The sequence below is a fragment of the Ambystoma mexicanum genome, chromosome 5p (assembly GCF_040938575.1).
Source record: "Ambystoma mexicanum isolate Mex_15411 chromosome 5p, UKY_AmexF1_1, whole genome shotgun sequence".
NCBI lineage: Eukaryota > Metazoa > Chordata > Amphibia > Caudata > Ambystomatidae > Ambystoma > Ambystoma mexicanum.
In genome coordinates, this window is record NC_090930.1 from 729,738,791 (window position 1) to 729,766,021 (window position 27,231).

Sequence of the window (27,231 nt, forward strand, 5' to 3'; positions counted from 1 at the left end):
GCCCCAATGCACCCACATATGCGCAGTGGCTCCGAGCAGTCACCTGGGCACATGACACTGAGGAAGCCTGGGGGGCAATACAACACCCACATTCAAGACCAAGGGACATTTGGCGCAGATTTCGTGATTACATGTCTGCTTTGGCCTCAGATTCGGAGGCCTCTTCTCCGCCCCACTCCTCTCAGTGACCCTCTATGAGGTATATACCCTCCTTACTCTGGTTGCAACTCTTCCCTTATTATATGCGCCTGTGCTCTGTTTGGTTATGATGCATTGTACAGTGATGCCTCTGTGTTAATTGCAAACTGATTTCACGATGTGCTTTTACTAACTGTGTTTCTCTGTGTTCTGTCAAGCTGAATAAATAAAGTTTTTTTTAAAAAATCCCACCCGACACTGGGAGTTCTCTGGGCAATCTGGAGGGAGGGCCCCCAGACGGCATAGCCAACGTTGTGGCCGTCCCCGATGTCCTCACTCTGGGGACACCCCCTCTATCTGGGAAGTAGGGGGTTCCGCAATGCACAGGCCTGGTCTGACTCGTGAATGGAGTGGGCGGGGCAGATGTTCAGGGAAGGGGAATTCCTAGCATATGAGGAACTGAGAGACGCTCTCGGGCAGGGATCCCTTTCCATATTCGAACACCTGCGCTTGAAGGGTATCCTTTGTGACCAATCATGGGGCCGAAACTTGAAGAGACAGCTGACCCCCTTTGAGAAACTACTCGACACAGCGACCTCAAGGAAGGGGGCAGTATCTGGAATGTACAAAATCCTGAACACTATTAACTTAGCGGAGAGGAGGGCCTTACGCATGTTTTGGAACAACTTGGCAGAAGAGGAGATCTCGGAGGACGCCTGGTCAAGGATATTTAAAATAGCATTCCACTGGAATTTATTCACAGCAGACATGGAACACAACTTCAAGATTTTGCAGGGGTGGCACAGAGACCCCGTGAAGTTGTCAAAAATGTTCTCGGGAGTGTCTCCCGACTGCCCTAGGGGTTGTGGCCAGGCTGGAATGAGGGGCACATGTGGTGGCACTGCCCAAAAGTACAGTCGTACTGGGAGAAGGTAAGGGGTTGGATCGCTGAGGTCTCTGAGGAAATCCTCCCCCAGAACCCTCTGACGATGTTGCTGGGTTTCCCTCCGGAAGACATGGACATACACAGGTACCCTAGAATGTGGGAACCAATGCTGAGGGCGGGAAGGGTGGCCCTGGCGCAGAAATGGAAGAGCCTGGAGACCCCCACAAAGGAGGACTGGCTGAAAAAGGTAAAGAATATGTTCTTAATGGACAAACTAACGGCAATGATAAACAATGACTATGGCTCATTCCAAGCGAACTGGTACGGGGTGCAGCAGACCTGGGGATGGGACGTTCACTGATATCCGGTAGGGGTCCCGGCGGGGGCTGGCGGGGATGGGGTCAGGGAGGTCTGAGAGGATCCAAGGATGGAACGGGCGCCCACGGCCCGGGGGACGGTGGTTGGAATACAGCCATAGAAGAAGTCAACGATCACATTCACTCTCAAGCTCCGGACACAAAGAGCTTTCAAGGAGACTCCCTAAACTACAGTTCAAGTGTGATTAAAGTTATCAGGGGGGTGGGTTTGTATTGGGGTGGGGGGAGGAGGGGAAGGGGGTGGTTTTTTTTGGGCCAGTCGAATGTAAATCCTCTGAACATGTACTGAGCCCGTTTGTTACATTTAGAAAATGATAATAAAACCAAAGTTTAAAAAATAAAAATACCAAAACCATAACTTATAATTGCATTTAATTTCATATCATTATCATGTTAGTCATTCTGACAACAGAAATATCTGCATACTTTTAACAGAACTCCACAATCTTCAGTTAATTAAAACAATCTAGAAATACTTAAACAATTAAAGCCAAAATTAAACAATTCCAAAAATAATTTAAAAATACATTTTTCATCAGTCTCAAACATTAGAGAACAATTAATTTGTCTTGGACAGCAACATTTGATTAGTTGCAGAGATGTATTTTCTTCTACCATTAGTACTCGTCAGTTTAATGTCTTATATAGACTATCAGGAGAAACAATTCAATCTTCCCAACAAAAAAAACATCTTAAAAACTACAATCTTACTCTGAAATATATTGTTTTTTGTAAAAACAATAGATGGTACCACTAACGTTTGCCAATATTGTCCTCTTATGTATACCTCAAAACATCAACACTAAAGGGAAAAACTGAACAAAAATGAAAGATGTTTCCCCCACTGATGAATATCAATATGATTATTCACCCAGAATTTTTTTTAAACTACTCACCTATTCAATTTCAGTCTTCCAAATAACTTGCTGATAATGTCCTCAATGTCTTCTCATGTGCCACATATTTGATTATTTCCATAAAGCTATCGTCTGATTTTCCTGACTTCTAGTATATTTTTCTTAAGAATTCTTTTTAGATAACTATCTTTATCAGTCAGCAGCTGCATAGATTATTTATACAACTGATTAGCCAACCAATCAAATGTATTAGCCTTAACATTCTATAAGTTTCTCAGAAATATACCTTTCCCAAATTTTCAAACTTTTTCAAAACTGTTCCCACTGAATCAACAGTTTGCATTCTCAGAAAGATCAACAACCTATAATATCAGCAGATGCAATCTTTTATTTCATTTATAATGCGCCGGGAACCCGCAGGCATCTGGGTGCTCAAAAACACGAGTGGACGAACATATGAGACAAGACACACAGGAAACATCAACAACAGCGTCGCCATAGAAGAAGTAGAATACTATTTTAAAAGGAAGGTTTTCAATGATGCACGAAAATGTTTCACATTTTTGTCCAGACTAATGGTGCTTGGCAGGGAGTTCCATACTTGCGCTGCCCGCGTGGGGAACGCCCTTCCTAAGCCCCTGACCCTTTTGAACTTGTACGCATAATCATTCACAGGTTGACAGAACGTAAAATGCGTTTTGGTTTGTATAGGGTAATCTGGGTCTTCAGGTGTGCCAGTGCCTAGCCATAGAGGCATTCATGCACTACAGTGGCAGTTTTAAAGTGAATCCGGGCGGCGATAGGGAGTCAATGTTAGGATACCCTCCCAGATGATATGTGTTCACGTCGCGGGATGCCCTTGATGATATGGACGGCATCAATTAGGAGAGTTTGAAGCTGATGCAAGCACGTTTTGCTGGCCCCTGTCAATAGTGAGTTGCAGTAATCGAGACGTGAAAGAATGATGGCTTGGCCAACTGAGGCACAGTTCACCTCAGCAATGAACGGTTTGTTATTCTTAAGTCTCGAGTAGTAATTACAGTTCTTTGAGATGTGACTGGTCTGAGTCTCTGTGCTCACAGTGAGTTAAGAAAGACCCCCAATGTCTAAACCTTCCCGGCTACTGCGATTTGACAATCCATAATACGGAAACCAAGCTCTGGCCAGAGAGCTACCGAATAACAATCATTCATTTTTTTAGCTATACTTCTAGCTTTTCCGGATTCCCTGCGTAGGAATTCTCATGTTGTGTGGGAAATAACACCATTCTGTGCATATATAAAACAAGCTGGTTGGGTGCCATCTTTGAACATATGATTTATGTATCATGTCTTATTTACGATCAAAAATAACTTTTATAGGGATGTTGATTTTTGTATGAAACGTCATTAACTCTTAATGCAGTCATTCTTTTTTTTTTTAACTGTCATTTTTAGTATCAAATAGTTTCCAACTTAAGTTGCAATGTGATTAAGAATGGATTTCTTTAGAAGAACACACAAATCTACTTGGAGACATTATTTATGTACAATGTATCTTGACCCCCAAATGCAACGCTAGTATCTTAAATCAAGTTTTTCTCCATTGAACCTTTAAACATAAAAGCAAATTAGAAACATTTTACGAAAACTGAAATTAGTGCACACAATAAGGCAATTCCTATGCTGCCACAAGTACCAAACAGTTAGAACATTTCTCAGTCGTTACGGACGGCGCAGCAAAGAACCATGCTGAGGATCACGCCAAAGATCATCACTACGCCAATCCCAATGCCAACTGCTCCAATTATGTGGAACTTTGAGTTAAAAACCTCTTGCTGTTGGGCAAGTCTGTACGGTAATAGAACTTGTTACATCTTTGTGTGGAGGGCAAGTGTCTGAGAAGTGAATCAAAAACTCCAGTTGCACCGCAACAGTTCAGTGCCAATTGAAGTCCTTTCCAAGTCTCTTTAGGACCTTGTCTTTACTTTGCGATGCCTTATACTGGTTAAACATATTTGCGTAAAATTTCTTCACTTCATGAACAACCTTGTCTTTGTTGGCAAAGCCCAAAACGCCAGCTGCTATTTCAATTGCAAAGATAACTAGCAGGAAGGTAAAAGGCAAGTTAAGCATGCATTGAGACTCCTGAATTTCACTGCAGCAACACAAGAACCCAACCAGCAGCATCAATGCACCTGCACCTAGGAGTATGTATACTCCAATATAGAATGAGGTGGGTTTATCTTGCTCAAAAATAGTTTTGGTTTGGTTGTTGAATCGCAGCCACAGACCAATAGCAATGACTGCAGTCCCGCAAAGCCAAAAGATTAAATCAAAGCTAAAGAACAGGTACTTTATGCACTTCGTTCCTCCTTTGACGGGCATCATGGTGAGTGACTTGGGTCAGGCAGGGTGAGAATCGATGAACCCCGGTCTGCGAATAAGTGGTAGGCACACCTTGCAACAGAGCACAACCTTTTTTAATGCCCTTCACCTGTTGATCTACCTCCCCTCTCCTTCTCCCTCTATCACATCCCCCACATACCTTCTCCCCCCTCACTGATGAGTTCTCCTGACGCTCCATCAACGCCCTCCCTCTCCCAGCCCCAGTTCACCATCCCCTATCAACACCTAGCCAGACACCTCGGTACTATCTACCATCTCCCACCACCACGCCTCATCCCTCCGAGCCTTTCGCCAACGTCCGAGCCACCTTTCCCACGATACTACCAAGTCGAAGACCTGCAACCACCCAACATCTCTTCCCAGTCCCTAGCCAACCGTGGTCTGGTAAACACCCACCACAGTATTCCCCAGCCCTGACCAGCTCTGTCAGTCCTATTTTCACTACCGTTCCCAATCAACCCTTTCAGCACCACGAACACCAGCCCTCCAACGACCCCGCGCATCCAAGCCTGGCCAACCCCCGAACATCTGAGTAAACACTGCCTGCCTCCTCTTCAATGCCCGCACTGTAGCCAAGAACAAACCCAGCAACTTTGATCTACTAACTTCTGAAAACCCTGACCTTATCTTCATCACCGAAACCTGGTTCTTGTAAAGCCTCAAGCCTATGACTCACAAAGCTTTCCCCGACTACTCGCTCATCACCCACAACAGACCTTCCAGAGGATGCGGATTAGCCATCCTGCACAAACCTCATATCTCTATCACCTACACGGAAACACAACCCAGCACAGCTCACTGCAAATACCTCCTAGGCAAACTCTCTCTCTTTCCTTCTCTCTCACACAGCTTCCCACTGGTCTACAGATGCCCCGGATACGACAGATACTTTGCCAACAGCCTATGCGACTCACTAGTAACCATTCTAGTTACCCACTTGGCAATCACCCTACTGTGAGACTAACATCTGGTTCGACCTTCCCAACAACTCCATGACTCTACCATTGGCCGACAGCCTTGAGGCACTCAAGCTCACCCAGCATATCAGAGGACCAACTCATAATGCTGGCCACACCATCACCACATCCACCCCTTCATCTAGACTGACCACTATGCCATACCTTTCTCCATCCTCAAACCACTGCCACCCCCAAGCCATCCTCTACCCCTTCCTCTCAGTTCAAGTGCTTGAACAAGATCAAGGTACTACCGGAACTGGCCGGTGCGCTACAAAGCACCCTACCGTCACTCCCGGCCACAGCTGGACTCTTACCCATAGAGCTCTTAGACTCCTGGCTAAACTACTTCTTAATTCACCTAACCTCCTCCAAGTCTGCTGCCTTCTGTGTAAGACCTATGCCTAAATGGTGCACCCCCCTCCTGAAGACTCCAAAAACCCACTAACGCTCCCTGGAGGGCAAATGGCGAGCTTCCAGAACCCCGCAAAACAAATCAGTACTAGTGCGCCACCACAGAAACTACAAATCAGAGATCTGAAAGGCCAAAAAAGCATATTGTAATACAAGGATCCTGAACTGCTGTAGCGGCAGCAAAGAGATCTACAGGATCATCACGGACTCCCTGAACCAGCCCTGCACCACAGCCCCTACTGCCCCATCACAAATGCTCTGGAATTCCCTGTCTGAACACTTCCACAAAACAGCCCTAGACAAGACGGCCACCATCAATGCCAAATTCTCCCTCTTGCCTACCTACCCAACACCCACTCCACCAGACCACTGTCCTTTCACCCTGAGAATCCTTCCTTCTGCTCCTTCAAATCTATCTCGAGCAAGGAGCTCACAAAACTACTACTCGCCAGCCGACCCTCTGGCTCACCCCTGGACACTTGCCCCGCCTCAAAGAAATCTTCACCTCCACCTGTGCGGGTGAACTGGCGAGGTGCATTCTCAACAACTCCCTCATCTCTGACAAGTTGCAAGACTCCTTCACAACTGTGCATGTCAAACCTCTGCTTAAAAAAGCATCCCTCGACCCTCTATTACCAATCAACTACAGGCCAATCTCCAACACCAGATTCCTGGAAAAACTCATCCACCATACTGCCTACTCACAGCTCAATGACTGTGGAATGTAACAATCTCCTAGACCTTGCACAATCAGGGCTCCGTCCATGCCACAGAACAGAAACCACGCTGATCTCTATCTGGGATGACGTCAAAGTGACAGTAGACTCAGACTCTTTCTTCTTGCCCTCTCGGCAGCGTCTGACACCATTGACCACATGATCCTCCTTGACAGACCGAGTTCCTTAGGAAAGTGATTCAGCTCTCTCCTGGATCGCCTCATTCCTCTCTAACAGACAGCAAATAACCATTCTCCCCTTGTCCTCTCTGCGGCATGCCCAGTAAACACTGGAGTACACCAAGGCGCCCGCCTCTCTCTGCTTCGCTTCAACTTTTACCTGACTCCCCCTCACAGGATCATCCGCTCACACAACACAACCTCACTTGCTACAACTACACAGATGACACAAATCATCCTGAGAATCCATAAATCTACCACCCACCCCTGCCCTCACCTAGCAGCAAGTCTTTCAGACATTGACCGCTGGATGACGACTAATCATCTGTCTGAACCCAGGTAAAATGGAGATCATAGTAAGCAGAAAATCTGCTCTATTCCCCCAACCGACTCCCTTGCCACTCTCTCCCAGCCTACCCCTCTTGACTACTACCACTCTAAAAAACCTTGGCTGTACAATGGACTCGGACCTACACCTATCTCACCACATCAACAATACAACGCATCTTCCCTTACCTACGCGAACAGACTGGCTGCAATTATGTTCAAGGTTATGTTCAGACTTGACTATGCAAACTCCCTCTATCTAGGTGCACCGGCCTACCAGTTAAACACACTCCACAGAGTACAAAACTCGGCTGCCAGAATGCTTCTCGCGCTGGGACGAAGGGACCACATCTCACCGGCTCTCTGCACCCTACACTGGCTACCAATTGGACACAGGGCCACCATCAAATTCCTATGCATTACCAACCAAGAAGTGTACAAAGCAGAACGCAAATTCCTACAAGTTAAGATTATGCCTTACCACCTGACTCGCACCCATAGAATAAGCACTGCCCTCCTCCTAGTGGCCCGACCTCAAATACGGCCAGGATCAGAGGATCAGCCTACTCAACCCTGGCACCAACTTTGTGGAATTCACAGCCTCCCCGCATTAGACATAGCAAAGACTACATGGCCTTCCGGAAAACCGGGCTCTTAGCTTGCACAAGGAAACAAAGTGAACCACTTTGACCTACCACAACGAGCGACACCTGGTGTGGCAACCCACTGATTAGAGACCCTGCCACAGACCTTCAGGCCTGACGCTATCTAACTTCACCACCAAGAGCCTTTGCCCAGTCTTGGAACCCAAATCATAGCAGGATCGTGACAGGAGTCTGTACCCGACAGAATTTATCCTTCACCTCTTCCGACTCTGCCAATGCCTGGATCCACTCATTCCTGAGCAATAGATCCATGAGGGTCTTCTCACCGCTGGCATCAGCGGATCCCTCCCCCATTCACTGTGGCGTTCCTCAAGGCTTGTGTGTATCCCCTACGTTGTATAACGTATTCACCAAGCCCCTCTTCGATGTGCTTGACTATCTGGGTGTCTCCTACACTAACTACTCGGACGACACCCAGATACTCATCCTTATCACAGGAGACTACACAGCTGACACCAAAGCCCTTAACAATGTTTACTCGGTCATCCAGGCCTGGATGGCACAGCACGAACTTTGCCTTAACGATGATAAGACTGAGCTCTTACTTTTAGGATCAAATCATCGGCTCAACAAACTAGACCAAACCAAGTCCTTCATTATTGACGGCAATGACATTAAAGTCTCCAAAGATACTAAGACGCTAGGGGTCTATCTTGACTCCTCGCTTTCTCTGAACAGACAAATAAATGCAGTTAGGTCAGCTTCGGCCTATACCTGCAAACTTATCACTGCCTGTAGACCCTTCCTAAACTCCACCAACTGTATCACACTCGCCAGAACTCTTGTTATGGCCAAAATCGACTACTGCAGTGCTCTCTACCTAGGGACCAGTCAGTCTAACCTTAATAAATTGCAAACTGTACAAAATAATGCCTTAAGGGCAGCCTTAAACATCCCGAGACGCTCTCATATCTCCTCCGTCAGATTGGACTTCCGCTGGCTCCCGGTAAAACAGAGAATTGCCCTGAAAACCCTAGCTTTGACTCACAAATGTCTGAACAACAACGCCCCACCTTACCTGTCCACTCGCTTCTCACGCCACACCTCCACTCGACCTACCAGAGCAGCCCAAACTCACAGCCTCATCGTGCCTAGATGCAAACTCCAAAAAGCTGGTGGGGTGAGCTTCCCCGTCCTGGCCTCCAAACTCTGGAACACCTTGCCCACACCTATCAGAATTGAACCATCATTCCACTCCTTCAAGAACAATGCTAAAACATGGCTGCTCTCCCAAGTCTCATGAGACCTTGACACAGTCCAGACTCCATGTGGGGTACAGAACTGAATTTACATTTTCTCTCTGCTCTGTCCCTGTATTATACGCTGTTAATGGTACCCTTCGGTACATGTATATATGCTGTATATTTTTGTAACTTCTGTAACTACTGCTTTTTGTAACATGTTTAAGAGTATGCGCCCGGTTGCCCCTGGGCCTGGTTTTTTGCGCTTTATAAATCAAATCAAATCAAATCACCTCACCTGCATGAATTCTGTACGCTCTAAGGCCCAAAACTATCTATCACAATCAACCAGGGGCGATTGTGCTCGACCCATAACCCAAGAACCAACACTAGTCATGAGCCTGCTCAAGGCTATGCAATTATGCACTACGCAACCAGACAAAGACGACACTTGCCTGCCAATTCTACACACCTGGAAATGTAAGAGCTGAACTACTTATTTTATTTATTTATTGGTCACTTGTTGGGCGCTTATACAATTAGAAAAACTGTTTCAAAGTGCCCACAGGGCAACAGAGTGGGGACAGGGGAAGATAGACAATGAATTACAACAAAGAAATAATTGAATTAATAGTACAAACAAATCAGAAGAATAACAGAGAGAGGAGACAAACCTACTATTCCTTGCGAGTGTTCAGAACGTGCATGTGCAGAGAGGAGGGGGGGTAGGGGAGAGGTGCTGAGGTGCTCATGGAGAAGTGCTCAGGGTGAAGTGTGAGAAGAGAAAAATGTAAGTGCAACGTCCAGGCGTCCAGTGGGGAGGGTGAGCCGAAGCAAATTCAGTAAATGGACAGCGGCTGGGATGAGAGATGTGGGGGTGGAGGTCAGGGCCCAGAGGATACATAAGGGCCCTGCACATCAGTCACACTACTGTATGATTAGCAAGGAAGAGAGGATGAGAAGGAAGAGGTAAAGAGAAAGGTCTTGAGGCTTTTTCGGAACTTAAGGAGGTTGCTCAAGACGCAGATTGAGAGGAAGGCTATTCCACAGAAGGGAGCACGCAGAGGAAAGCGATCGACCACCAGCTCTCTGTTTAGCAAACTGCTTCACACGCATTCACAAATCGTTGAAGATAGAGTGGCTCCCGGCCCCAGATAGCCTTGTGGCTGATACAGAGGGATTCAAATTTAATCCGGTGAAGGATTTGTAGGGCAGGAGAGATGCGGTCCCTGGGCTTGAGGCCAAGGATAAGTCTTGCTGCCCTATTGTGGGTTAGCTGGAGGGGTCGGAGGGTGGATGAAGGAAGATTGAGGAGGCTATTGCAATAGTCTAGCTGTCATGATGCCTACCCCCAGGGACCCAGACCAGGTCCAGCAACCCCGGAAGCAGGCATCAAGTTATTTTGAGCAAGCCCAAAAACCCCTGCTAGGGGCTGTTTGGGTGCGGTCCTGGCACCTATGGTGCCAGGCTCATATGGAGAGTCTGTCCTGGTGCGCCAGGCTCATAGAGTAAAGCTTACCTGATGCAGACCATGCTGCAAGAGCTCCAAGCCAAATGAGGCTTGGAAGGGACTATTTTACCTAGGGACTATTTTTTTACTCGGGTGGGACTGGGGAGGAATACTTACCTGGGACTACTTTGGAGGCTATTTAAACCACGCCCGAAGAGCAGCACACGCTTCGCGTTATTCTGCATCCAGCAGTGTGAGCCTCACCGTGCCTGCAAGTCCCCGAGACTTTCTCTCAGCGCCTGAATAAGGGAGAAAGCAACAAGTTACATATTGACATTATTTTATCGAACTGTGTTGGAAAATACAAATCCTTACCAGAATATTACTGGTTGCCACGAGGAACTCTTCACTAGGGTCAAGCTGCAACCTGCAAGGAATCGGACAAGAGTGAAAGTCAGGCATTTGAACTCTTACGAACTACAGACTTTTCAGAGTCAATATTGTTCTGGAAGCCAGTGAAGCAACTGGTTATCAACGCGCCCCTGCGCTCAATGCAGGATGGAGAGCTCATGTTTTCAAACCATCAGGTGAGACTATAAGAGGGGACATCAAAGGTGATCTGTGGGGAGAACAGCAGGGGTGGGGAGATTTACACTCCACGGGTGGTTAATTCCCTTTCTCCATTTGCAGAAGAATATTCCTACAGGCCAAGCAAACTAAGCTAGGTGGGCCAGTCCGTCATCTCGGCCCTACGCGTCACATTGGTGGAGACCGCAGCTTTCCAGTTCAGATCGACGCCTCTGTGGGAGCCAGGTGAGCGTAACACTTGCCTGGAGAGAGCCAGAGCACAGTTAACATTGTGTCTCTGGGGGAAGGTGAGGAAGGGTAGAGTTCCTTTGAGAAGGAAGAGATGAGAGTGGGACTTCTTGACAATGTCCTGAATGACTGATGAAGGAAAGGGAGGAGTCGAAGAGGACTCTGACATTCCTGGCTTCAGAGCAGGGAGCAGGAGGAGAGCCCATGGAGGAAGGCCAGTGTGCAGGGAAGAAGTACGGTGCACGGGACCCAATATGAAGAATCTCTGTTTTGCTGGCATTGAGGCAGAGGTCATTAGCAGTGCACCAGGTCTGGATGGCAGAGAGGCAGCCAGGGATGAAGGAAGGTGCAAGGGTGTCAGTAGGAAGTTTGAAGAAGAGTTGTGTGTCGTCAAGGTAGCACTAGAAGTTGGGGGGGGGAGGGAGGAAGTGAGGCATATGTTAAAGAGCTAGGGCGAAAGAATGGAGCCCTGGGGGACGCCATAGGTGGAGGAGGAAGTAGGGGCAGAGAAAGGGCCCAGTATGATTTTGGAAAAGCGGTCAGTTAGGGAGGAGGTAAGCCAGTCCAGTGCTCACTCCGAGATACCGAGGGCATCATGGAGCCCTTTTATGAGGATGGAATGGTTCACTATGTCAAATGCATAAGAGAGATCAAGGAGGATGAGGACAGCAGAGGAGTTGGAATCAAGGGACGGGAGCAGTTCTTCACGGGTCTTCAGAAGAGAAGTTTCTGTGCCTCTGGATGCTCGGAATCCGAACTAGTTACCGGGGGCTGTCTAGCAGTTAATCTGCTAAGCACACGTACCATCTTGTGAATATAGCAGAACCACCCACTGGTAATCTATCTAGCATAACCAACATCCCTAGCACTAATTGAACTTACAAGCCTGCTCATTGCCCTGTAATATGCACTACATCAAAGCAGGAAATGGCCCTGGCTGTTAATCGCACATACCTGGAAATTCCTGTGGAGAATTATAAAGCAAAGAAAGTTCTAGCATTTTCTCTTGGCTAATCCAAACTTTTCTGGGAATGTCCTAGTAGAAACACCATTCAGGGATTCCATTTAGAAATGTTGCTGACCGAGGACGCCACTAGCACCTATACAAAAACATCATGAGTTTTTTGGGACAGATCTGCCTGTCACCACCCATTAGTCTTTGTTAACAAAACAAAACCAAAAAAAATAGACCTGTTAAACAAAGGGCTACCATGCACCGGGCAGAACAGGAACAAGGTTCCCCCGGACAACTCACAGACACTCTAACACACCACTATGCCAACTCTTGCCTCTGCACCAACAAACAATAGAATGCAGCTACATCCCTAGCTGCAGACATACTTACACACCTCCACATTTGCATCAACAGTCTTTAGAATGCAGCTAGACCCCTCGAAATTCAGCCTAGCTGCACACATAACGTTCTCAAGCAACCAGAGCCGCCAGAATGCAGATACCATAGTCCATTGGTTTCGCTGCACACATTCTACTGATCTTACACAACCACTGCATCACACCTAGCTCTAGCATGCAGCTACATACGACATAATGCACTCTGCTGCACCCAGCACCTTGTACTACACTACCCTCTCTACTGACCTGTACTGCGGTCCCAGAGGGCGTTCAACTCACAGCACTTTGCAACCATGACAATGGTAAAAGGCGCTATACAAATGCAAAAGAACATAACATAAAACATGCTGGTTGGGTGCCATTTTTGAACATAGGATTTATGTGTCCATGTCTTATTTACAACCAAAAATAATTTTAATAGGGATGTTGATTTTTGTATGAAATGTCATTAACAACTCTTTGTTAATGCACAGCCTGCAGACTTCAGCATCTGCCGCAGAACCAGAAATCCACAGCTCAAAGCAGGTCTCAAAGCCGTACATGATTTCAATGAATATGAAGGTTTCTCAAAGCTGTAACTTATTTAATACCCCTCCAAGATGTCTGCATCAGCATGCAGCAATCAAGAAGATCAGTCGTATCATGGGGGAACAGCAGATAAAGGACAGTACTGCAGTCAACAACACGTTGTTCGGATTAAGAGAATCTGCAGGCACAGTTTAAAACTAAAAGAGTTAGAGCTACTAGTAATCCCTAACGAACAATTAAGAATGAGATATTTTTTGCACATTAGGCAAAACTCGCAGCAGCATAGCAATGCAGCAATAGGGACTTTGTTTTTAATGTGTCGTTAAGCCCTCATTTCAAGGGTTGCAACAGGGGGGGGTAATAGCCCGGCAGCCCAAGTTACGACCCGAGCAAAAAGGATTTTCCTTCGTTCAATGGGATGCCATGCATGTCCCATTGAATGAAAGAAAATCCTTTACAAAGATGGGAGCCATGGAAAGAGAAGGAAGGAATCCGTACAGAGCCCCTTTTCCCTTTCCATGGCAGCCCTTGGGAGGCAAGGGGAAGGAGCCGATGCGGCGGTGATACCCGCTGCCGAATAAATAAGGTAAGTAGGGGGGGGTGGGTGGATGTAAAAGAAAAAAAAAAGGGATGTAGGGTGGGGGTGTGGCGGGGGGGAGATGGTGGTGGGAAAAGCCGGCTGTCAGGCAGCATGGACCGCAGGCTTTCGCCGCCAGTTCAAGCCTGCATTCCTAGCCACCCGATTGGCCGGCAACTCCCGCCAGGGAGCTAATTTGTGTTCTCAGCAATTGTCACAACGGGGCAAAGAACACAAGACTCTGTACTCTGAGGATAATTTTCAACAGTATATTTATTGTACCTGTGATGGGTTGTGGAAAGCCCTGTAGAATGATCACAAATTAAGAAAGACCACTTATCTAAAAATATATCAAGTCCGGAATGAAACATGAAAAAAAGTGAGTTGACAAACGTTCAGGCCTCGGGGGTAGGGTGAGGGGTGGCAAACATGATTTGCTCTAGCTATGGGTCAAAGTTTCACCTTCTGGGTTACTCTACCCTAGATATCTTGGGTATAAGAATATGGGTTTGAAAACTCAGACCTGACCTAACGGTATAAATTAGAACACAAAAAGATCTACGTCCGACAGCTTCAGTGTTACGGCTTAACCAAACCAGTGCAAGGGCCTAATTTAAGAGGGCCTTAGGTCCTGGTCAATGTTTTTTCGTTATCTACAAAGTCAACGATTCAAGGACTACAGGTTCCTGCTGGATAGCTTCCAGTCACACAACGTTTAGTACCACTCAGCACTCTGTTGGCTTCTCCTGTGTTGCCTCTTGATTTAAAGTGAGGCATTCCTTGCTTAGCTCCAGGCCTCAGATATTGCAGCCTTCTGGCAGCTATGGGTTGCCTCCTGGGATCCTGCAGTTTAGTCGCAGCAAACTACTACCAAAAATAACATTTTTATTCTCCTGTTCCCCTAAGTGATACCAAAATGATTACCAACACAAATATCTCCTTCTGCCCACTATGGTACTTTTCAGAGTAAAGGTATTATAATACACCCTCCTGCACTTAAGTCTGCTACCGCCTCTGGTCTGCTTTGTTTTCTAAGATGCTCTGCCATGAACCTAGGCTTCAGCGCACTAAAGGCTCTGGCGATTCTTCTCACAAGTCTCCAACCCCCACCAGGCTCTGGGCTATAGCATGCAGCAGGCTTGGAAGCAGGGCCTTCTCTCTGTAATTCTTCCTGCCGCTAGGGCATACATTATAGCTCTCAGTATGCTACTGGCAAAGTGCCTCCATGATTGAGCTCTAGAGCTGTTCTTCTTGCTCCTAGGCTTCTCCTCAGTAGGACCAGCTTCTCCAATTCTCTTACTTACTACCAAATTGCCCATCTCTTACCTCTTTTTATACATGGTCAGAACACCTAAGTGCCTCAATAAACCCTCTGAATGTTCGGATCATTCTCTAGTTACCCTAGTGTCACTTGATTGACCAGGTCCTCCAATTCTGACCTCCTCATTTGTTTCTACATTCTCTTACAGTACCCCGAAATGGGACTGCTTTTCCTTGTTTGCATGTTGGTTATGCAACATAGTGGAGGCAGAGAGCTTTAAACATCTTCAAGTCAGGCATTGCTGTTATGGTGAATCTGCAAACATGTTTCTTGTTCCGGTTGTTCTACCCAGTTCCTAATAGAGGAGCGTCACGTTACTGTTGAGATAATCACAACACCACATCCATGTATTACTTCTGGATCAAAAGTGTGCATAGTGCAGTTGAATGGCTCGTCTGTGATACACAACCCACCCACCAAGAGGTACACATGAAGGTTGATGGGCCCCACAGCAGCTGCCAAAGGGAAAACCCCCAAGTAGAGGGAAAAACCCTCTCTGTCCGTGATAGAAGTCAATCACAGCATCCAGGCAACGTTGCAAGGAACGCCAGGTCGAACACAGATGAGAGGGTGAAAGGCATAGAAGGCACAGTGAATGAACAGCAGGGAACAGGAGAAAGGAAGAAGGCCCAAGAAGGGAATATAAGGAAGGCATGGCATCAAACACGTAAGACAGACAAGTGATCACAGTTCAAGGATGATTATTGAACTTCAAATGGGTTGGTCAAATGCCCATCTAAACCTAAAGCGAAGGATGGGAGCAAGCTACGATCATCAAAAAATAACGCACTCCTAGTCAAGTCTCAATAAAAAAAAGTCCCATTCTAATAAACCTATTGCCAATCCTTACTTCTAAATACAAAAGAATGTAGGACAATGATGTATGCAAAAGAAAAGTGTTCAAGAAATAATATATCAGGACGATTGAGCAGTTGGCTTCCCTTCCCCCACAATTTCAGCATGGGGAAAGGCGGCATGTTCGAGCTTCGCACACTCTGGCTTCTTGGCCACAAGGATACAGTTCAAAGCACAGACAACGGGGCCTTCTGCCAAAACGTCTTTCCAATAACAGTCTCTTACTGCAGAAGGTTTGTCGTAACCAACACTGTCTCAAAGTTCCATTCCTATCAGGATTTTCACATGCACAAGTTCTCACTTTCAATGTTCATTAAGGATCTCCCTCTTCAGGCGTGGACCCCCTTCATATCACAATATTCACACTTGGTCTCCCTCGTTCCGTCTCCGACCATGGATCTCCCTTGTTCGGGCTCGGATCCTCTCGACATCAAAATCGAACACTTTCAAATGTGCGATGGGTTTTGCTTAAACCGTAGCAGGACCACTCAGATTAACTTTACACAATTATTCTCATCAATCTTCTACTTTCGTTTCTCTTGGCGAGATACCTTAGAGACTTACGATTGACCACATCCACAGTGCTGGACAACTCCGTCAACGGTATCATATCTTTCCTTCTTAAGTTCAAACATGCATCATAAGTTTAGCTTTACTCGCGTCTCATCACACGAGTTTAACAATGTTCGTTCCAGCGCTTGTAATACAATGTTGCAACCTTGACTTCAACATAGACCGGTCTTGCATCGGTCTCCCCAACTCACCGGCTGTGTTGCTCTTTCGGTCACTTTTGTTCTTGGAGCCAAGGATGATACCACAGCGGCTGCTGCTGCGCCTCCTCGCCTTGGTCAGATACGCGGGAGGGCCTTTGGTATTTCCGACACACAATGCAGGATTAATTAGTCCGGTTTCCTGGCCTTACGCTTTCTGCCTCAAAGGTTCCTTGAAAGTAACAGCGGTAGGCCAAAAAGGTTAAGGGTAATTCCCTTCTTACGAACCTTTCTTGGCTTGCCGTCTTTCTCCTTTCATTCAGCTGCCAACTTGAAACTGCTGTACCTTTGTGTGCTTTGCCTCGCTCAGTGTGCTTTCGTGCTCCACCTTTTATCTGTGTGGTGAAGTCAGGTGTGAGCGATAGTAGTTGCCTGACCTGTTCTGACTACAGTAGCGGTCAATGTCGGATACACTGCTCGGGTGCAAGTCTCTTTTCTCCCAGAGCGGGCTGTCTGTGTGAGTGCTGGGATATGGAAAGGGGGTGGGGTTAAGGTTCCCACGTATCCTACCTGGTATGATGGGGTAAAGGTGTTTGCAGGGGAAGGGATACTGCGTCTCGCCATCCGATGTCCCACTCCCACTCCCCGAAGACCTCTCACCCAGGTGATCCTCCCACACTGGTCCACCCCCAGGGTCTGGATCCAAAGGCGATGGCCATACCCTGGTCACCTGAGAGAGAGATCCGCGGGGACTAGCGGGTGAGATATCTTCTGGTTTCTCACAGGAAACACCACGGGGGACAACCAGGACAACAAATCTGAGCGTTGCAATGAATCCATGCTAATTCAACGATAAAAAATACTGTGTGTTAATTTACTTTGTGGTAATTACTTCACATTTTTACTTAGATTTTCTTTTAATTGGGAGTTACCCACCCATGCCCTCCGACCCCAGCCACTCACCCCAAACCTCTCTGCACCCCCGTTTTTCCCCATTAACCCACAACTACATATAATGAATTTGGAGTAATTCAAAGTCATTACCACAAAGTAAATTACTGAGAAGCAATGTACTTTGTGGAAACAACGGGATACCTGTTGCAAAACATCTGGTGTATGTGCACAGTGGTCTGTGGTGTGGGGGCACCGTCTTGGAGATAACATCACAATAAGGTGAGCGTTTGTGTGTTCCGGTGCCATTTTAGTGGGGGAAGGATCAGCATGATCCAAGCTGTTGGCCATTCTTAAGATTGAAAGTACACAGGAGGTAGCATGTAGGTTGGGCAAGCTTCTTTATTCATAGTCTTCAAGTCAGGTGACATCAGGTACATAAATTACAGGACATATGAAGGAAGCTCAAGAAGAGAGCTGACTAGCTCCCACCACCAAGGCTATATCATAGCAACTGCCTCAGGTGTAACATTCAGGATCTCAAGCATACCCAAACATTCCAGCACTCACTTAAACATTCCACTGATGACCTCACACAGACAGACACCATGAGGGACAGGGACACACCAGGAAGCAAGAGGGAAAGACAGATCCTAACAAAGGGAAGGCAGATCCTAATACCAGAGCCTAACACCTCCTTCCCTTCCAGCAAAACAAAAGCAACAGCCCTTCTACGACCAACTCACGATCCTACAGTACATACACAGACTCAGGAAGACAACACTCACACTGCGTCACCCTGGCAAACTTGAACTAAGTATTCAATAAGGCATAACTAATGTGCATGGTTAGGGCCCTCACCACAATGCTACCAACTGAACCAATGCAGGAAAACTGCATCCTTCTGCTCATCCCTGCCACAGATGAGCCTCCAAGCTGCCACCTTTGAGAACTAACTGCCCCACAGCAGGCGCAACTACTACCATCAACAAATCCAGATAAGCAAAAGACACAATGCTCCTTCTGCTCATCCCTGCCACAGATGATCCTCAAAGCTGCCACCCTCGAGAACCGACTGCCCGACAGCGGGCACAGTGGGAGCCCTGCCACATCAGGCCAAGAACCAAACTAACTTTTTAATAACAGTTCAAGGGGATGGTCATAACCAACAGGCGCTGGACTCAATGTACACACCACACTCACTAGGTGACACACACTGAAACACTCAGCAATGCAATTAGTGACAAAGTGAAAGCACACTGTGTGGACCAACTAGTACGTTCCTCTACAAACTACAAAACCACAATCATGCCCTTGTGAGTTGGCCAAACTCACAAGGCCCCTTGTTTTTTTTAAAACTTTCTTTATTATTTTATCATTGGGCCACTGGGGGCAGGTCCATGGTCTTGAGTAGATTCTGGGGACTGTCTTCTGAGCAATGTCCAGTAGATATTGTCTGAAGGGGGGCCAATAGTCAAATGGGCGGCTTGAAGCCGGTAGTGTTGCTGCATACCTAGTTTCTCTTTTTCTCAAAGTCTCATGTTATCTAACCATCTCGAAAATGCAGGGGGGTTAGGTCGACCCCATGTTCTCGCCACTAGGTGCCTTGCCAGAGCAGTGGCCATGCCCAGCAGATTTTTCTCAGTGAGAGTTCTTCCTTCGATTAGTGCCAGTAGTCATAGTTCCGGTGAGTAGACCCACGTAGAGGATAGTATTTCGGACATCGCCTCCTCTATAGTAGCCCAGAAAGTTCTGATGCGAGGGCAGCACCATGCAACATGATAAAAATCAGCTGGCTCTATGCCGCATCTCTTGCAGGTGGGGGACCTCTCCGGGAAGAACCTACTTAGGGGGTATGAGGAGTAATAAGCCTTATGAACAAATGTATAATGGTTCAGTCTGTATTGACAGTATATAGATATGTGCAGGGTTTGCATACAGATAATCTTCCATTGGTACTCGGTCAGAGTCTTACCCAAGGAGGCCGCCCATTTAGTATTTATCGCTAATTTCCCAGTTCTGACCAGCTTGTAAATGGTGGATACCAATTTCCCAGATGAGAAAGGGTTGATTACATAGCATTGTGCAGGTTGAGTAGGGGCCTGTGGGACGTTGGGCCATTTATTTTTAAGAATACTACGCAGCCTGTAGTAATGCAGTCGCGTTACAGCGTTGTGTACTCCCCTTGAGCGGAGCTCCTCCCATGATATGAATTGCCCATCCTGTACTAGGTCTCCTAAAGTCTGAGCACCCATTCTTTGAAAGTGTTCTTGGAATGATCTTTCGTGCGTGAGTAGGATCCCAATTATGTTGTACAATGGTAGATTGGGCAGATAAGAGGGGGTAGTCCCCAATAGTTGATTCATTCGTTCACAGGCTTTACATGTTACTGCAACGGGCTGGATCTCTTCCCCTCAGGATTGAATCCCTATCGCCCGAGAGCATGCCCATTAGTGTGTCAGTTGTGACAGCTCTAACCAGTCAGGAATGTGGGGAGTCGGCGCTAGGGGGGTTCCAACTAGCTATGTATTGCAGCTGGCTGCTAAATAGTATGCGTACATATCAGGATATTCCAGGCCGCCAAACTCATAAGGCCGAGCTAGTGTGTATGTCATAAGCTATCCTAGGCTGTTCCCTGCCCAAACCGGCTTGGTCATCATTCTACGTATGCAGTTCCAGTAACTGAGGGGGGCCATAATGGTACATTATTAAAGATGTATAGCAGTTTGTGGAGTATTACCATCTTGGCGAGGCTATGCGCACTGCTTGGGTAAAAGGGAGTTGTACCCATGTCTCTACTTTGTGTTCTAATGTCTCTAAAGAGGCTATATAGGTATCTTTATAAAGTCTGTCCCGTGTTGTGGAGACTATAATGCCAAGGTAGCGTATCGCTTGTGGGCACCATCGAAACCTGTCACCCACGTCCGCTTGTTGCACCTCCGGGGTTAAGGGAAGAATTTCTGACTTGTCCCAATTGATCCTTAGTCCCGAGTGCTACCTAAATCTACCCACTTCCTGTGTCAATGCGGTTATGTTTTGCTGGGGATGCTTGACATATAGAAGGATGTCATCGGCATATAGGGATACAGTGGAGAGGTGTGATTGAATGCAGATCCCGCGATATGCATGTAGCTCACAGATATGGTAGGCCAAGGGTTCCATCGCGAGAGCGAAGAGAACCGGGGAGAAGGGGCACCCCTGACGGGTGCCACTTGTAGGAGGAATGTACGTCGAGACCAACCCATTTGTGGATATTGCTGGTTGCGATGCTGTGTATAGCAGTCTGACCCAGCTGATTTAAGTAAGCCCAAATCCAGGATGACGAAGTACTTCGAAGAGAAAAGGCCACTCAACTGAGTCAAAGGACTTTTCGGCATTGAGGGCAGCTACCACCATTGGTACCTCAGGATTTACATTGTGCATGAGGGTAAATAAGCACCTCAGGTTATTTTGAGTGGATCTACCCGGGATGAAGCCTGATTGGTCTGGGAGGACCAGTGCTGACATTTGGGGGAGAACTCCATCTGCGAGTACCTTTGCTAATATTTTGTTGTCTGTGTTAATTCGTGATAAAGGTCTGTATGAAGCTAATGATCTGGGATTTCTCCCGGGTTTTAGGAAGACTGTTACTAGGGCGGATCTGGTGGACTCTGGAAGGATACCAGCGGCCATGTCAGGATCATACATGCTTAACAGGTGGGGGATCACTAGATCGGCGTACGCCTTGTAGAATTCTATCGTTGTGTTGTCCGTTCCAGGGGCCTTACCGCTAGGTAATGATTTAATTGCGTTGCGTACCTCCTCTTTGCTGATGGGAGCATTGAGGGTGCTACCTTGGTCCTGATCAAGCCAACCCAGGGCTATCTCATCTAAATACTATGTCAGCTCATCATGTCCAGTGGTGGGATGAGAGGTATATAGCTGTTTGTAGTACTCCTTAAATGCACTATTTATCCCCTATAGGTCTTTAATAAGTGTCCCTACAAGGTTCTCAACTTCTGCTATGCTAGTGGCCGGGCGTTCCTTATGAATAGCCTATGCCAGTGTCTTACTCGGCTGATCCCCTCCCTACCTCCCCGTGCTTCACTGCCAGTATTGGGTCCCTGATAAATGTTTCCTCACTATTAGCCAGTTGTAAAGGCTCTTCTTTTTGAGCATACAGTTTGCAGCGTAACTCGGGTGTGTCCAGTATTCCCCGTCTGTTCTCCCACTCGCAAATTTTACTTTCCAGGGCTCGCATGGTACAGCGTACAGCCCTCAGGACTCCCCATTCTTTTGATATACAACATCCCCTTACATAGACCTTGAAGGCTTCCCATATTGTTCCTTGATCAGGGCCTGACCCTTCAATCGCTTGGAAGTATGTATTAATATCTTGTTTGATTTTGCAGCGGAATACCACGTCCTCAAGGGCAGTGGCCCTGAATCGCCATCTTAGTGGGCCATTGGGGCACATAGAGCCCTCGAAGCAGGTCATTACAGCGAATGATCGGACAACGTCTGGGGAAGGATGGATGCCTCAGTGACGGACCATCAACTTTCTGTTTTGCTAAAGTCACCCCGAGTGGGACGGGTATGCCCAGACGTGGGTCCCGAGTCTGCCGGGCCTAGAGACCCAAGCCACTCCTCACTGATGACGCCCAACAAGGCTGAAACATGTCTGGGGATGCTTGTGGTCTCGTGCAGAAGGGATGTGACCTAGCAGTTCGGGCTGGACTGCCCCTTTTGGGGTAGGACCAAGCCTGATTTGCATATGGTTTTTCCCCTTCTGTAATGGCTTGGCAGGCTGAAAAACGATGGTCTGGAGGGTTGCCCAGAGCTTTGCCTGTGGTTATGATTAATTCAAAACCTTCCAGCCATCAACTTTCTGTTTTGCTCAGTGACGGATCGAAGCATGAGGGTGGTGCCGATTATATAATCAATTCTAGATGCGCTGACGTGCACTCCTGAGAAGAATGTATTCCCTGGTGTCCGGGTGTCTGCACCGCCACACATCGGCCAAATTGTGGTATTCAGAAATGGAGGTCCACGCCTTGACCGCCTGTGGTAGGGTCAATTGTGCCATTGCCGATCTAGCTAGAACTAGTGTAAGGGCGAGGTTAAAGTCGACAGCCCATATGGTCTCATAGCCCGGGAACTTGTGAATGTGCCTGGCACATTGGTAAAAGAACTTGGGGGTGTCTGTTTGGCGCATAGATATTTATCAGGAGCAGTTTAGTGCCTAGCACCTCACCCGCAGCATTATGAATCATCCTTTCTCATCCTTAATCTGCTTGTGCAGCCTATATTGTAGTGAGCTGTGTATATAAATGGCTACTCCTCTGGAGTGCAAGGTGAAGGAGGAGTCCTACCTATGGATGCCCCATCCCAGTAGTCTGGGAAAAGGGGTGTCTCGGGCCAGGTGTGTCTCCTGAAGGCACAATACGTTTGCCCCATGGTTTCTGCCATAGTTCGTGATGAGCCGCAATTTCTTTTGGTTGGTAAGCCCCCTTACATTCCATGAGAGAACAGTCAGGGACGCCTCAGGTCGTCTTCCCATTACCGGGTTTATCATGTCTTTGTTGGAGTCGTGGAGATTAATGTCCTGTAGCATGCGCCAAGTTTGTGTGTTGTGATATCCCTTGCAGTTGTATGTGTTGTACCAATGTAGCCTATGTGAGACATCGACAAAGTCCCTATTTATAACCAAACTAGCCATGAACTTGGCTTCCCTGACACCCTGTCCCCACCCACGCCAGAAGCCATAATTTACAGGCTCCCCGATCCCTCCGCTGTTCAACTACTAAAAAAAAAGGTAGTGAAATAATCTGCAGCGTCTGCGGTCTATGGGGTGTTAAGGGTGGCCAATGTTCCTGTTGATCAAGGCCATGGAATGTCTTCTCTAGGACCTTATCTCAGAGTGGAGTTAGTCTTCAGACCTTCCTCTGTCTAGTATCACTGAGGGCACCTCCTTGCATAGATTCTTTAGAGGTGTTGTGGAGATCATCTAGGAGAACCACCGCGGTTTGGGAGGTTCGAGGCAAAGCACTCTCCAACCTCTGGGGAGGTGAAGAAGACTGTGGACCCGTTGTGCTGGACGCAGAGCTTGGCTGGATGCAGCATGGCATATTTAATGCCTTTTCTCCTAAAGGTGTTCTTGGCAGATTGACATGTTTTCCGCTGATCCTGGAACGCAGGGAACAGACGGATAATGGAAGAGTCCCAACGCAGTTCTCCTTTCTCTCTGGCGGCCCGGAGGATGATGTTTCGGTCCCAGTAGCTGAAATTCTTGGCTGTTTTTGGGTGTTCGGGGGCTCCCAGGGAGGTCTCGCAGTTGGAGACCAATGGGCTCTTTCCACCATGAACATAGGCGTCAGCAAGGGTTGGTCCAGGATTTCGGTCAGGAGTGGCTCTATGAACTTCCCCATGTTTTCGATGGCAGTGGACTCTGGAACCACGAGTATGCGTATATTGTTCAGCCTGGAGCATCCCTCCAGGTCGTAGTTTTTTCCCATTACTTTTTTTATGGCTTGCTGGAGGTCTGCCACTTCGCTGCAGAGTGGATACCTTGTCCTCGCCATCCCCTATTCACTGCTCACCTCTGTCATACGGCCGCATAATTTATCAATCTGTATGGCAGGGATATCAGCTTTGATATGATATGGCATTTATAACGCGCCTGTATACAAGTGTTTCAAGGTGCGATGAGGCAAGGGAGGGGAACAAAGGGAGGATGGACAGCGATGTCATTCAGATCGCGCAAGTGCGCGGGAAGGGGGCAGGGACAGTGCAGTACATGGCAAAGATGATAGAAATAAGTAAGTAGCGGCCAGCATGCGGCAAGTGCATGGTAAGTGCAGACATCAGTAGTCAAAGGCTGAGAAGGGGACTGCAGGGATACAGAGACAGTCACCAAGTGCGGCGGTTGCCAGGTGGGCAGTGCAGGTGTGAAACGCTGGCGGGGAAGGACCTGGTCCCGAGATCAGAGGGTGTCCAGTTAGCCAGTGCAGTTCCAGTTACAACTAGAAGGTCAGCAGAGGAGGGGAGGAGAAAAAGCAGAAGGAAAGAGAAAGGTTTTGAGGAGCTTCCGGAACCGGAGATGGTTCTCCTCCAGTTTAAGGGAGGCAGGGAGGCTGTTCCAGAGGGAGGCCCCAAACGAGGAAAGAGATCTCCAACCAACTCGTTGCTTGGAGAAGCGACTGACCCTGAGGGAGTTGGAGGAGATATTTAGGAAGAGAGAGTTGGAGGTATTGGGGCCCTAGGCCCCAGAAAGACTGGTGGATGATGCAGAGGGTTTTGAACTTAATCCTTGCAGCCACTGGGGCCAGTGCAGTGATTTCAGTCCTGGAGAGATACGATCCCTGGGCTTGAGGCCAAGGGCAAGCCTCGCAGTCATGTTGTGGATAAGCTGCAGAGGGCGGAGAGTAGAAGCAGGCAGATTTAGAAAGAGGCTGTTGCAATAGTCCAGCCTAGAGAGAACCAGAGCTCTGGAGACAGTGAGCTTCTGGGCGAAGGAGAGGAAAGGAAGAATACCTCTGAGGAGGTGCAGCTGGTAGTGTGACTTCTTAGAGACGTCCGATGTGAGGAGAGAAGGAGAGTGTGGATTGAAAGATGACCCCCAAGTTTTTAGCCTTGCAGGTGGGAGCAGGAAGAGGCCCAAGAGAGGCTGGCCAGAGGGCTGCAGGGGAGGAGGGAGCGGGTGTGCCAACAAGGAGAATCTCAGTCTTACTGGCATTAAGGCAGAGGTCATTGGTGGCACACAACTCCTGGATAGCAGACAGTCAGGAATGAGGGAGGGAGAGGAGGAGGTCGAGGGTAGCCTGAGAATGAGCTGGGTGTCATCCGCATTGCACTGAAAGTTGGGATACAGAGCGGCGATGCAGTGGGCAAGGAGTGCCAGGTATTGGTTGAACAGCCAGGGAGAGAGGATAGACCCCCGGGGGACACCACAGGTAGAGAAAAAGATAGCGGAGAGGAAGGACCCAAGTTGGACCTGGGAGGGTCAGTCAGAGAGGAAAGAAGTCAGCCAAGCCAGAGCCTGGCCAGTGATACACAGGTCATCACGGAGACGGTTAAGCAGAATGGCATGGTTGACGGTGTCAAAGGCAGAAGATACATCAAGCAAGATGAGGACACAGGGGGTGTTAAGAGTCAAGGTTGGAGAGTAGGTTTTCACGGATGTTCAGAAGCCAGACTGATGGTCATGAAGAAAGCCAACAGCTTCAGTGTGGAGATTACGCTGAGAGATGGCCAGTTTCTCCAGGAGCTTGCCCAGGAACTTTACTTGTCAGAGTGTCTATTTTAGCACCCAGGCTATAGGTGCTGCTTTTCAGGGCTAGTAGTGTTTGGTTCAGGGCAGCGACATCCAATTTGTGTTGGTCCTTGGTTTGTAGAAAGGAGTGGCAGTAATTAAGGTTGGTCAGAGCAGGCGAATTGGTCCATCTTCGCTTGCTTCTTTGGATTCATCATGGTGTGGTTGTCAACTGAGAAGGACGTTCCAGTGGCATCGCCAGTTAGGCCGGGGGAGATGTCCACTCTGTTTGGGCAGGACCCGCCATTGTGAATTTGCAGGTCGACCTGTGTGATGCACACCCCCGTCTGGGGACCCTTGTTGCGCCAGATGCTTGCTGCTGTCAGTTTTCGCCTTCTGCACGGGTCACTATTGGTAGTAGCGGAGGTACAGGCCTCAGCATGACGGGCTAGGAGGAGCAAGAATATCAGGGTGCCCTTATTCACTCCCACCGTTGCCGTGGCCGTTAACAGAGAGGCGGACGCATTCGTTCCAGCGGTTGAGTTAAAAGTCATATGATGGGCGAGGAGGATAATTACCACTGAGGGGGGAATGGCAGCAAGGCTCACTGCAGTGCTACTTCCAACTGGGTTCTCCAGTGGGGCAGGGTTACAGTAAGAAGTCAAGTACAGCACTAAGATACAAATCAGTATAGGGTGGTACCGCTCCTGCTGTGTAGCTGCTGCAACCCAGTTCTTTAGGTGCGGGTCACGGTGCAAAGATCGCATCCAATTCCCGGGTCAGGCGGGATCAATGTAGTGCCTCAGTGTAGGGCGGGGGGAGAGCGTGGGGCCCAGGAAGGGGGGGAGGGGTTTGAGCCTGGCATTGTCCTGCCAGTGTGTTCAGTGGGGCGGTCCTCCCTGTAGGGATCTGGGGAGCAGGCCCCTGCGGTGTTGCAGATAGCAGAGAAAGTACTGTTCGGCCGCGCACAGCACTTCAGGAGAGCAAATCTGGTGGTTTCAAGAGCTGAACCATACGTGGGGTCAGCCGTCCACTTGGTAGCCGTGCTCCGCAACAAGTGCACTGCTCAATTTGGGTGGTGTCAATGGGGGAGCCCAGTTGTAGTCTCTGTGTGTTGCTCCCCCCTGGGGTAGGCAGTGCTTGTATGGGGGCGGGCACGTAGCGGCTTGTGTGGGGAGAGGATGTCCGTGGAGGGGCCCTTAAGGTCCAGGTGAGGACAGGTGAGGACAGGCAGGCCTGGGCATCTCAGGAAGGCTGCTCGTGCTACCCCCCATCCCCTTACTGTGCCTCTGTTGCAGGATCTGAAACCGGGTGGCTTTCAATGGTGCTCTGATGTGTGGTTTCGAGACTGGGTGTGTCGCTGACGAGGACTGCAGGTGTCTGCTCTAGGGAGTATCCGGCTGTCAGCAGCTGTCGC

The 27,231-nt window shown here is 48.1% G+C and overlaps 1 protein-coding gene and 1 pseudogene across 6 annotated transcripts in view; both read right to left on the reverse strand.

Moving 5' to 3' along the window:
• The window catches only part of ENOX2 (ecto-NOX disulfide-thiol exchanger 2), a 2,107,113-nt gene that overhangs the window by 1,309,680 nt on the left and 770,202 nt on the right, over positions 1–27,231 (reverse strand). The window lies entirely within an intron of this gene.
• Positions 3,955–4,624, reverse strand: LOC138481591 (CD9 antigen pseudogene; annotated as a pseudogene).